The sequence below is a fragment of the Zea mays genome, chromosome 3 (genome assembly GCF_902167145.1).
Source record: "Zea mays cultivar B73 chromosome 3, Zm-B73-REFERENCE-NAM-5.0, whole genome shotgun sequence".
Classification (NCBI taxonomy): domain Eukaryota; kingdom Viridiplantae; phylum Streptophyta; class Magnoliopsida; order Poales; family Poaceae; genus Zea; species Zea mays.
In genome coordinates this window covers 122,452,271-122,465,606 of record NC_050098.1, presented here as the reverse complement: position 1 = coordinate 122,465,606, position 13,336 = coordinate 122,452,271, and the positions used below count along the sequence as shown (strand labels likewise).

General features: G+C 46.6%; 3 pseudogenes across 3 annotated transcripts; all 3 read right to left on the bottom strand.

The window, feature by feature from the left end:
• Positions 1 to 319: 319 nt before the first annotated feature.
• LOC103652149 (ribosomal protein eS8 pseudogene) lies at positions 320 to 1,209 on the bottom strand (annotated as a pseudogene). Its single transcript, NR_165387.1, has 2 exons — positions 876 to 1,209; positions 320 to 495 (listed from the first exon to the last, which is right to left on the bottom strand). The product of NR_165387.1 is annotated as a ribosomal protein eS8 pseudogene (transcript).
• A 1,118-nt stretch (positions 1,210 to 2,327) lies between these two features.
• Positions 2,328 to 3,838, bottom strand: LOC116485201 (uncharacterized; annotated as a pseudogene). Its single transcript, NR_165388.1, has 2 exons — positions 2,642 to 3,838; positions 2,328 to 2,552 (listed from the first exon to the last, which is right to left on the bottom strand). The product of NR_165388.1 is annotated as an uncharacterized protein (transcript).
• A 1,543-nt stretch (positions 3,839 to 5,381) lies between these two features.
• LOC100304413 (LOC100273051-like pseudogene) lies at positions 5,382 to 8,147 on the bottom strand (annotated as a pseudogene). The gene has a single exon (NR_151533.1). The product of NR_151533.1 is annotated as a protein-like pseudogene (transcript).
• Between the last annotated feature and the right edge of the window lie 5,189 nt (positions 8,148 to 13,336).

Here is a 13,336-nt window from a genome sequence, read left to right as displayed (position 1 = left end):
GCCTCTTAAGGAGTAGTAGAGATAATTAACTCTACTTTCTACGGGTGATACCAGATATAAACATGCATCAATTAATAATTAATAAAAAATAATAAGGAAGAGTTAGTTGTCTCGTCCACATTTACCTCTGGAGCTTCTTCATGTAGAACTCGAGCTCTTTACCCTCAAGGATGTAGCTAGCCAATAAAAGGAAATGCCACTGTAGTTAGCCTCGAGGATGTAGCTGGACAATAAAAAGAAATGCCCAGCAACTGCCAGGAAATTTCAGGTGGAAACTGTAAGCTACTGAAGCGAGGTGAAATGGTCCAGTAGTCCTTACCCATCAGCTCGACCACACTGCCTAGGATGGGCAGAAATGCAGGCCAACAATCTCCCACTTCCAAATTTCTCTTCAATATGAGTGTCGAGTGCACGATACTGGTGGCGCTTATCAATCTTCCTCTGCACATGGTTACTCTTCTTTGTTTCCTCAACTATAGCCTCACCCTCTTGTCCCTGCACAAACAATAACTGGTCAGTTATAGGATACATCAATTGAGCAACAGAAAGGAAAATTTAATTTAACTATTGTTTTTCCTACAAAAAACATCATAAGATGATTGCAAAAATCAAAATAGCAGCTTCAGTCTTTTTCACATAGAAATGTAAAACAAGCATAAACAAAGTAGCTAACGAAATACAACATGCTGATCATAGAGAAGGAAGAGATTCTTTGAAAAACTAAGCCACAGAACTGCACATGTTAAAAAATAAAAACAATGCATTAATAAGATATCTATCAATCAGCTATTCACCAAATACAACAATTCATGAACTATTAAGTCAACCTATTCTAAGGGCAAACAACAACTAAACCTTAAATTGAATGAATATACCTCAGTGTCATCCTTCTTAGCGACATGCACCTTCTTCTTCCTACCGATGTCCACTCCATAGTGAGTGAGGTACCACTGCTTGAATGGAGCAGCATCAACTTGTACAATGGCACTCTTCACAAGAGTCTGAGTCCTCACAAGCTCATTGTTTGATGCATTATAGACCACATCCAGGATGTGAGTCTTGCGGATAAGAGCCTCACTTCCCCACGAGCAGTTACCTGTATCCAATCGGAGAGCCCTCCACTTCGCGTTGCCTCCACGAACATGGACCCTCCTCACTGTCTCATTGCTAGACAGTTTGGTGTTAGCAGGCTGGCGGCCAAGCTCATACCTTCAAGATAAATGAGAATCTTAAATTAACTTCCGAAACTCATAATAATCAAACAACAAGGTTAACACAATATACACCAGTTATTAGCTTGCAGTTGTACTATTAACTGACCGAACTATTTACATTCACATTAACAAAACTTAGTGTCCAAACTTTATTTTTATATAAAAGAGACGTATGTTATGCAAACAATTCTGCCTCAACATCATAGAAATCACAACTGTACTGCACGAATAGCTAGTAGTAACACAAAATAAAGATTCCAAATTAAAACCTCAAACGAAAAGATACAAATTTTCACCACAGTGACCCTTCTAATTTTCCGGCCACTCTACTCCGCCTCCTCGTCAGCCTACGGTGCCGCTGGTATGGTTGGGTCTCGACGGGAAGAAGAGAGCGAAATCATGGGACGACGGTGGCGGTGGTGAGCCAGGGTTTATTAAGGGGTGGGCTCATTTGACGGTTAAGGGTTTATTAAGACAGTGCATAATGGTTTCCCCTATGCCATATGAACATAGGAATTTACATAAGGATGCAACTATTTTTGTAGCTATACTTGGCTGCTTCCACTACAGGACAATGTCTATTAACAATACAGGTTGATTGATGTTTAGAGGAAAAAATGAGTAACACATTCGTGTACTGACCAAATAGGGAAATGCTAGAAGAATCTTAAGGCAATAAAACCAAATTACGATGCAAAACACTTGAACTGGGTAACAGTCCATCCAGCCAAGAAACCACAACCACCAGCAACAAAGATCCGCTCAGACCTTTCAAAGCAAACCCTAATTCACAACATAGAAAAAAATGATCTTTGATATTCCAAGCAGAACATTACAGAAAACGATTTAATTGAGATTCTACACCGAACCATAAATTTAAGAGCTTCAACACACTAAACGATCATAAATAGCCTCAGCACTATGCGATCAACATAACCAATATAACTACAAATACTTGAATTGGATCATATGAACAACTAAATTTCCCGGTGGCCAGGCGCGCAGGAACTGAATCGAAAGGAATTCGAGTTGCAAGCACACTCAGTACACAAGTAGACAACCATGTTATGATAATACTGGTAGGCTTCAAATATGTGACTTTATTAGTATTACTCAAAGTAGAAGTGGCCAAAAATGGTATGGGTACCAGGCACATATAGCGGAGAGGCCTTGGCTAAGCAGAGCAATAGAGTTGAGATACATAGTAAGGCTTTTTTATTCCATTGCTCGCCTGCACGCAATAGAGTTGAGATACATACAATGTAGAGGCCTTGGCAAACATGTGCTTTAAAACTGATTGTCCTCATTGATCGACTGGTGATATTACATAACCTAAACCTAAATATTCAAAAAGGCACATATCAGTGAAGTCTATGCAAATACTATAGTTTAGTCCCCACAGAGATTTGACTGAAAGTAAAACATACATTTGTGGTCGTGATGTCAATGCTTGTTGGAGACATCGATGTCGTCGGAGCGTGCTGGAGGAGGTCCTTGCTCTTGTACCCCTGCTCTTCTTGCAGGGGCAGAAGGGGCCACGGAAGGTGTCATCCAGGTTGCGCAACCGGTGCTTGTCGGACTTGAGGAGGTCGAACGACTTATCCTTGTAGTTGCTCTCCGCATCTGAGTCGTCCTTGTCAGGGTTGTCAGAGTCGTCCTCGGCCACGACCTCCTCATAGGGGTCTACGTAGTCGTCCATGTCGAGAACCATCCCTGGAGCCTGAGGATTCAGTAGATACGATCCCTGCTCACAACAACAATTGTTCTTTGTCGAATTTTTCGAATTAAAGAGGGGATGTTTCTCCCAAATGTTTGTCAACTCATGCATTGAGAGGAAATAGGAGGACTCACCTTTTCCCCCAAATGACCGAACTAGAGCACAATCGCTGCAAATGGCAGCGAAACCTGATGCAACTGGGTGGAGGAACCTCTGGTCAATATCAGTCCAACGACGATTTTGCATTCTCTCGCACAGGATTGAACGCAATGACGCCACCCTAGCTGGATCTATGGTGGTATGGCTAGCAGGGCGGGAGGGGCGGCAATCTCATGGGAGTGGGGGCCAGGCGCGGTAGTCCGGTCACAGCGTGCGGGGTGAGGGACGGGCGCTGGCAGCACGGTGGCCGGGGGTTGCGCGTCGTCATCGCGGTGGGGGTGGAGATATTGGGAGTGGCAGATCAGGGGTGAGGGACGGGCACTGGCATACGTACAGAGACTCCATGGAAGGCGTCCACGCGATGCAGAGATTGGGAGCGGCAGATCCGGCGTGATCCACGAGATCCTCGCCCTGCGAGATCCATGGCTGCCCGTTGGGTATGGGGGCAGAGCATGGGCGCTATCATCGGGCGTGGGGGCGAGATCCATGCCTGGCCTGCTGGTCGTGGGGGTGGAGATGTCAGGTTGAAGGTGCTGCGAAGGGGTGATGTCGGGTGCCATCCTGGCCGGTGGAGGGGATCACGACGTAGCGTTCATGGAAGGTTCTGAGAGGGAAAGGAAATCGGGCACGGGTGGATTTCAGGCGCTGCAAGCGGGATTTCAGGCGTCGGAGGAATTCAGGCGCGGGGCAGAACCGTGCACCACTTGTTTGTGTGGATGCCTACAATAGCATCTTATAGAGTAGTAGAGATTTATCTCTAAACACTCTGTTATTATATATGTTGTCTTCTATGGTGCATGTATGAGATACACTCGACTTTGTTCCTTAAATCCGGGTGTGACATAAATTGATCATAGATCATATTTTAGTAGATTATAATGATAAGCAGATTAACAAGACTACCCAACATAAGTTAAATAAAGATCTAATTATAAAATAATGAGACATGGTACAATAAATGTTGTTATTGCATAGTAAATATTCATATGAAGCTAACGCATCTGGAACGGTTCAATTCAGAGTTAAAATGGGGAAGTTATGAATTTTCGAAGGTTTTATGTATTTGATAGAAGATTAATTAAGATATTAATTTTAATGGGACTTTCATGTCAAAACAGTGCTACTAGATGATAAACAATAATCTTACAAAATTATAGGAACTAGAATGGGTCAATTTGGACTTCATATGAATTTTCTATTAATTATACAAGTTCCAGGAATTGTTTTCATATTAAAAATTCATTTCTATAATTAATTAACTAATTCCTCGGGTCTCTGGACTGCGCCTCAATTACCAAAGAACTCAGGGGTGAACACAGAAGATTCCCACGACACAGAGCATAGTCACCATGGACTGCGGGTTGAATTAATGAAAACGCAGGGACTCCTTAACAAATAAGCACAACGAAGGGGTATTCTCAAATCTGGGCCGTCAAATCTAAACCATGCGCCCCAGATTAGATCGCGATTCAAGTGAAGCGGTATGCAACCACCACCGATGGATAAAGATCCAACGGCGCAGATTTCATCCCGCTCTAACTAACCACATTCACACGATCGAGATCCGACAGTCGCGGGTGAAACATCACCTAGATCTAATCCAGCGTGTTCATTAGAAGATCAACGGCCACTGCCATCCCATATCCGATCGGTACGCCGATTCCATCTAGATCGCCCATCACAAGATCGACGGCAACCAATGCCTCACCTACCTTATCACTGCGACCCGAGCTCGACGGAGCTCCAGCCCACCCGGCGGCGCAACACCAGCGTAGTGTCGGAGATGTACCCAGGAACCCAAATTCAGCCCTAAGCACGATTATTCATGGCAAGGGGGCGAATATGGATCGATCTAGGTAGGTTTTAATGCGATTGGCGAAGCGGAAAGCTCTGCCCACGGCGGCACATGGCAGCATGACCTTGATGCCCGGCGACGCGACGCCCGCTACGCTATAACTGAACGATGCCCCCTACTCAGCAAAGGGACGACTACGTACAAAGAGTGACGCTTACCGAGAGTTCGGAACGGGGGTGGAGTCGATCGCTAGGTGGATGACGGCGAGTGTCCACGGCTGCGAGGAACTGCCCAGACGAGGTTTCCTCCCTTCCCTTGCGGCCGACACCGATGCGCTCACCCGGTGTTGCGGCGGACTCCATTGACCGGCACAAAGTCGCAATCACAGCGAAATCCCCATGCCAAAACGCGGTCAGAGTGTTAGCTATCCTAATAGATCACTAATAGAATAGCAGGAGTGGAGAGATACAGACAGACAACACAAAGAAGATGAATAGAGGTGAAGAACAGGGAGACGATAGTAGATAGTAGAATTCAGAGTCAGGTTCATTTCATCCCCTTCTCTGCCCTAAGTTTGGCTTATATATTATACTCCGGCACACAGGCCGGCCTAGCAACTATTTAGCCCATTCTGGCCTATAAACCTTGGTGCTTGGCCTGCGAGCCTTGTAGCTTCATTATCTGCTGCATCTCCTCGAACATGCTCTGCCTGACCTCCAGTGACTGATGAAGGGATACTGACATTCCCTCCTCCATGAGAACCAGCTTGCCCCCAAGCTGGAGCCTGAGGAAAGGTGTGCTTGAGTGCTTCCAAGTCTTCCCATGTTGCCAACGAGGAAGGTTGGGACGACCAGATGTCGCTCCAATATCTGTTCATGAATGTGCCAAGCAGAGTCAGTGGCAGGCAGCAACGGAGATACCAGGACGTTAGCACACCCACGGCCTTCAGATCTCCAACAGCAAATTCACACTCAGTGCGGTGCTTATCATCCATAGACTTCATCTATTGCTTGGCGCGCAAAAGATGTTGCTGTAACAGTTTGGTCATAACCAGTTTGTCTTGCAAGAATGCATTTAGGCCAGCTGAGGGACCATCACATGAAGTAATACAGAAATGGCGAGGTGCATAACCATATAAGTCCTCAAAAGGAGATCGACCGGTAGCAGAATGGAACGAGCTATTATACCAAAACTCGGCCGACGGAAGCCAGTCAGACCACCTGCTTGGACAAGCATGTACATAGCATCGACGGAAGCCACGCTGAATGCACTTGGATTTGTTAAGACCCCGAAGGTTTGGCTTGTCCCATTGGAGTAGCAGCAAGGAAAGGATAATCACCAGCCATCCTGTCTTCGTGACAAAAGACAGACTAGCTTGTTGCATCTGCAAGTCCCCCAAGCCATGAATAAACAAATTCAGTAAGCAACACTGATCACCACCTGGATCCCACAAGAACCTTTGCTGGACAGCTATACTGATATTCAGTTGAATTACCAGAAATGGCAAACATAGAACCCCAACTATCTGACCATGGATTCCAAGTGTGAAGCTTGTCAGGCAAGACCAAAAAACAGGAGCATATATCATCACAACAGCACCACCCATGTTACTGGCAATCAAAACATTTTCAATTGGCTTCATCACAGCGACAGACAATCCAATACCAAGCACGTCCATGATGAGCTGCTCGTTGATAAATTGTTCGGCGAAAAAGGGCCAGGCAGCCATGGGAAGACCGGCTGCAACAACCTCCAGAGTGGAGCCCCATCCACAGAGCGCCATGAAGCCGTCACTGGCAGGATGGGCCAGGATGGCCACGTGTAGCGCCCAACCGCGCACCACCAGGCACTTGCTTCCTGCGACATCGTCTGCAACAGTGTGCTCGTGTAGCAAATCCTTGATGTTGTTGGGCAGGGAGTCAGCGTCCTTGATGAGCCAGAGCACAGGCGAGGGGCATGAGGCAAACGCCATGCCGAGCTGCCTGAGCTGAATGGGTGGCATGCATTTGGCACTGCCGAAGCTCACGTACACCACAGACTTGGGCGCCTTGGCATCCAGCCACGCCATGCATCGCCTCGTGTCACACGACATGGATTGAGGGTAGAGACTTGGTGAGCGGCATAGCAAGACAGACCCAACGACGATCACCTTTTCGCCCGTCGCCTCCGCGAGAAGTGCCATCGAGCCGCTTTCCAGCTCCTCGAACGGGTTCACCACTAGACCGTCGGCTCTTGCGCTCTTGGACATTTGGTCGAGCACCTTGAACGCGCTCGAGTCCAAGGACATCACCCCTGCAGCGTCGTCGTGGATGGGAGGCGGAGGACTTGCCTCTTCGCGGTACAGCTCGTCGACGACGGGAAGAGGAGGCGGTGGACTCATCGCGACGCGGTACTGCTTGTCCACCACCTCAGCTTGCAGCTGCGGCATCGTGAGGGAGGGTGGCAGCAGGTTCCCCGCGATGAGTAGGGAAGGGGACGGAGAGGACTGGACGAGCCTCGCGGGATCCCCCGCGTCCGCGGCTGCTTCCATCGTGGCCATGGCCTCCTCGGCAGAGGAATCCTGGGCGGCCACGGGGTTGAGGACGAAGAGATGGTCGTGGCTGTGACGCGCGAATGTGTTGAGGAGGTCTGAGTGGATGCTGTTGGGCAGCGCGTCCAGCGCCGCGCAGTACTGCTCGCCATCGTCGAAGAACCCTCCCCAGTTGTCGGCGATGACCGAGGCTGGGATGGACGGCGCGCTGGCGGACGCGTCGAAGCACGCCGCCGATCTGTGTGCTCCGAACAAGCCCGGCCTGGCTAAGTCGTCGACACACACGTCGTGGTTCCATAGAATCCCCATCTTGGACACTTCGGTGCTGATGAAATCCACCGACGCGTGGAGCCCCTCGATCGATGAATCCACGCGAGGACACCACAGATCGAGGGCGTGCACTGAGGATTTGAGCGCCGACACGCGGGGGTCCAGCTCGGCTTCGATCTGGAGAAGGTTGGAGTCGGTGGCGGCGTCAGCTGCTGTGAGGTGCGCTTCCACGTCGGAGTGAAGAGCAGAGGAGAAATCGGACATGGCGCGAGTCGAATCGGCGGAACGCGATTCGATCGCTCCAACACGGGATTCCCATTTGGTCCCCCACTTGGAGTCGAGACGCTTGTCTAACTCCGAGAGGAGGGCGCGCGTCTGAAGCTCCAACGCTTGAATGAGCTGAGTATGGACCGGTGAAGAAGACGCCATGGATGTTTTCCGGTCGAGGAACGATGGAATTCGAGGATCGGTGGATATCTGATACCAATTGTTAGCTATCCTAATAGATCACTAATAGAATAGCAGGAGTGGAGAGATACAGACAGACAACACAAAGAAGATGAATAGAGGTGAAGAACAGGGAGACGATAGTAGATAGTAGAATTCAGAGTCAGGTTCATTTCATCCCCTTCTCTGCCCTAAGTTTGGCTTATATATTATACTCCGGCACACAGGCCGGCCTAGCAACTATTTAGCCCATTCTGGCCTATAAACCTTGGTGCTTGGCCTGCGAGCCTTGTAGCTTCATTATCTGCTGCATCTCCTCGAACATGCTCTGCCTGACCTCCAGTGACTGATGAAGGGATACTGACACAGAGCCGGTGCCCTTCCTTCCCTTGTCGTCGCCGATGAGCGCAGATCGGCGAAGAAGACTCCCTCTCTCCCTCGTGGCTCTCTCTTTCTCGGTGACGAGGGTCCCCTGGTGGCGGTGCGAGGTGGTTGAGCAAGAGGCGGGCACGATTGGGGATTTATACGCCAGAGAAGAATTTGGTCCAAGGCCGCACCGTAGAAATCGGGCGGGTTCGCCCCCTGACCGCGCTGGAATCGCAGGGAGGTTGACGACTCTGGGCGAACGGGTCCACCAGCAGTGAGTCGTGCGCGTGGACGTCTTGCGGTCGGCTGGCATCCTGTCCCCGCGGCTCAGCGACGGCATCCGCAACGTGAGGCATGAGTCAATGTCGTGCGGGCCCAGCACGTCAGGGCGGCAACGCGCGTGGGAGACGCGGATTCAGGCTAAGCGGTAGGGAGTAAGGTGGGCCGGGAGCGAATACGGCCCAAGTGCGTGTAGAACCCTTTTTTTCTTTTTATTTTCCTTTCCCTTTCTTCCTTTCCAAATTCAAGTTTCCATTTTAAATTACAATCTAGTGTCAAATTTGTCCCCAAATTAACAGTGCCATCTGCACATACCCAAAAATGAGATGAATTTATTTAATTATAACTCTATTTTCAACCCAAATCTCAATTTAGGTTTTACTTCAAATCTTATTCTCATTATCTTAATATTTTTATTCCTATTGTTGTTATTTTTATTAAGTGCACAACCAAACAAAACTCCAACATGATGATGGCTTATTTGGATTTTTAATAAGGGACTACTCCCTCATAACTATGATTAAGTACATGTCTTAAGAAACTGATGGCAAATCACCTAAGGAGATCAACTCTTTTATAAATCTTATAATTTGGGTATTACACAACTAAAGTCTATGCTTTTATGTGAAGACATAGTTGAACAGAAGGTGTTGTTTGGGTCCTAATTATCTGAGGAACAGGAAAAAGCTCTATTAAAATTCTTGTTCAATAACAAGGATGTTTTTCTTGGTCAGCCAATGATCTTTGTGGTGTCAACAGAGATGTTATCAAGCACTCTCTCAATGTAGACCCAACTATCAGACCGAGGAAGCAGAAGATTCAGAAGATGTCAGATGATAAAGTTGAAGGTGCAAGAAACGAAGTTAAAAGACTCCTCAGTGCTAGAGTGATCAGAGAAATGACATACCCAGAATGGCTAGCCAACACTGTGATGGTGAAGAAGGCCAATGCAAAGTGGAGAATGTGCATTGATTTCACAGATCTCAACAAGGCGTTCCCGAAGGATGAATTCCCCTTCCAAGAAAAGACTTCCTCATAGATGCGGCAGCCACTTAAGAGCTCATGAGCTTGCTGGATTGTTACTTAGACTATAATCAGATCTAGATGAAGAAGGAGGATGAGCCCAAAACAAGCTTCATAACCCCTAGTGGAACTTATTGCTATCTTTGGATGTCTGAGGGGCTCAAAAATGCTGGAGGAAGCTTTAGCAGGATGATTTCTAAAGTTCTTTGCACTCAAATTGGCAGGAATGTTTTGACATATGTTGATGATATCATAGTCAAAAGTACGAAGCAAGAAAACCACATTGCTGATTTACAAAAAAACATTTGCCAATTTCAGAAAGGCTGGCCTCAAGTTAAACCCAAAAAAATGTGTCTTCGAGGTGAAGAAAGGAAAATTTATTGGATGTCTAGTATCAACAAAGGGGATTGAAGCTAACCCAAACAAAATAGAAGCTATACTTCAGATGGAACCACCAAAGTCAAGAAAAGGTGCTCAGAGATTGACAAGTAGGTTGGCATCACTGAATAGGTTTATTTCAAGATCAGCAGAAAGGAATCTACCATTCTTCGAAGTATTAAAGTCGGCTGAAGTCTTCCAATGGGGGCCAGTTTAGCAAATGGCCTTTGAAGATTTGAAACAATATCTTATACAGCTGACAACTTTAACTCCACCTTCGTCAGGAGCCCCATTGCTATTGTATGTAGCAGCTTCCCACACGGCAGTTAGTGCAGCGATGGTGCAAGAAAAGCAAGGTGAACAAACAAAGAAACAAGTCCCTGTATACTTCGTCTCCGAAGTACTAAGTCCATCGAAAAGAAACTACACAAAGTTGGAGAAGGTACTATATGCTATACTGATGGCCTCCAGGAAGCTTCGACACTATTTCCAGTCCTACCACATAATAGTACCTTCGTCTCAACCTCTAAAGGACATCATAAGAAACAAAGATGCTACAGGAAGGGTTGGCAAATCGGTCGCGGAGTTGAACGAGTTCACCATTGACTTTGTTCATAGGTCTTCGATTCAATCTCAAGCATCAGTAGACTTCATTGTCGATTGGATGCCTGGGGCTCATGAAGAAGTGCACTCAACAGATACCAAAGCCTAGACAATATTCTGTGATGGATCATGGGGAACCTTTGGCGCTAGCACAACTGCCATTCTAATTTCACCATCAAAAATCAAAACCTGCTATGTAGCCGGATTGGAGTTCAATTGTACAAACAACATTGCAGAATACAAAGTTGTCCTCTTGGGACTTCAAAAGCTTAGGGCCATGGGGATAAGAAGGGCAGTCCTCAAATCTGATTTACAAGTCATCACATGCCAGGTTGACAAAAGCAGCAAGGCAAGAGATCCAAAGATCGAAAAATATCTTGACACAGTCCGAAGGATGGGGCCTCCTTCAAAGGATTTTCAGTAAAAAACATCCCAAGAGGAGACAATGAACAGGCAGATTTACTAGCTAAATCGGCGGCACAGGGGCTCCCGCTCCCCTCAGAAGTATTCTTTGAAACTTTCAAAGCACCTTCGGTCGAGCTCATGGAACGAGTAGTGCTTAAAATTTCACATGTGCATAGCGAGGATTGGAGAACAAAAATTGTATCTTTCCTTCAAGGCAATTATACTTCGAGTGATGAAGTTTGCATAGAAAGGATGCATGCCAGGACAAGGCCATACGTGATCATAGAAGGGGAATTGTTCAAACAAGGAGTTTACTCCCCATTACTAAAATGCTTATCTAGAGCCGAAGGTCAAGAACTGATGAAGGAAATACATTCAAGAATATGCGGAGCCCACATCGGATGCAGGCCACTCCTTGGAAAAGTTTTTACATAAGGATTCTATTGGCCGAAGGCTGCTTCGGACGCAGTGGATTTGGTACAAAAATGTGAAAACTGTCAGATGTGTGCCAGGGATCAAAAACAACATTCATCTTTAACACAGCTGATTCAACCCACTTGGCCACTGCAAAGATGGGGCCTAGACTTATTCTGCCCACTTCCACCAGCATAAGGGGATTTGAGATATGTCGTAGTAGCAGTGTAATAATTTTCAAAATGGATCGAAGTAAAACCTCTAGCCATGATAACTTCGGCCACAGTTCAAAAGTTTTTTTGGCAGAACATCATTTGTCGTTTCGGTGTGCCGAAGGCCATTATAGTTGAGAATGGAGCATAATTTGACTCCGAAACATTTAAAACCTTTTGTGATCAAATTGGTATAAAGATACACTTTGCATCGGTGAGGCATCCAGAATCCAATGGTTTGGTAGAGCGGGCCAACGGAATCATCATCACAGTAATAATGAAATCAATCTTTAATCTAGCAAAGGGAAAGTGGCCAGACGAATTGGTGAAAGTAGTATGGAATCATAACACTGTTGTCTCGAGGTCAACAGGTGTTGGGGGCCTTCTTCTTCGCCGAAGGTCTTCCAAGCAAAAACACCTTCGGCAGGGTGATATGCAAACAAGACACAGCACGAAGGTATATGCCGAAGCTACAATCCAGGGAGCTTCGGCATGACGACGCGCCTTGAGACAAAGGGCAGCACCGACTTAAAGAGGAAAAGACCGTTTAGTCCATGATAACTTGTGTCATGTTTGTAGTTAGCTGTTAAGGGCATGAATGTAATTTTAACCGGGTTGCATCTCGTGCCTATAAATAGGTGAACAGTACCCCTGTATGTTCACGCTGACCTGTATTCACTCGCACGTCACACTTGGATTCTCACCTTCTGTCAAGCTGAAGGTATAAATGTAATTCAATATTGTCCATGTTTATTCATGATTATATAATAAAAATGTCCTAATGATATCATATGATTATTCATGCTCTCTTATTTGTGTCATATGATCCTGCTTTCCATTATATATTGAGATGATGAAGGTATGTCCTTCAAGACCTTAGTCTGAAGATCATTATATCCTAAGGGAGATAATGCTTCGAAGGACGAAGGTCTTTCACCATTAACATTTGTGTTGCCTTGTTATTAATTCATAGCATTTGAGAACAAGTCCCCAACATTGGCGCTCACCTCCGGTGAACTCACTTCCACTGTTGAGCTGATGGCTTCGTTCAACAACCAAGCTGTAGCACCCTCGGTTACGAAGTTGGTGCTCCCAATCACGGGTGGTTCAAGTTTAGAGCCAGCCAACAAGAAGCAGAAGAAGGAAGCGTAGAGAAGAGTGCAGCATGTTGGGGTGCAAGGACCCTTCGTCAGATCCAAGTGGTCCCACATCCCAATCACCTTCTCCCAGGAGGATCTTTAGCTCAAAGATTATCCACACAATGATGCTATGGTTATACCTTGTGTCATCAAGGGGTTTCTAGTCCATAATGTTCTGGTTGACACAGGCAGTGCAGCGGACATCATATTTGCAAAGGCTTTCAGGCAGATGCAAGAACCAGAGGAGAAGATTCATGATGCTACACACCCTCTTTGTGGCTTCGGAGGAAGGCAGATTGTGGCACTTGGCAAAATCACAATGTCAGTCACCTTCGGTTATCTCCACAACACAAGGTCTGAGCAGGTTACCTTTGATATTGTTGAC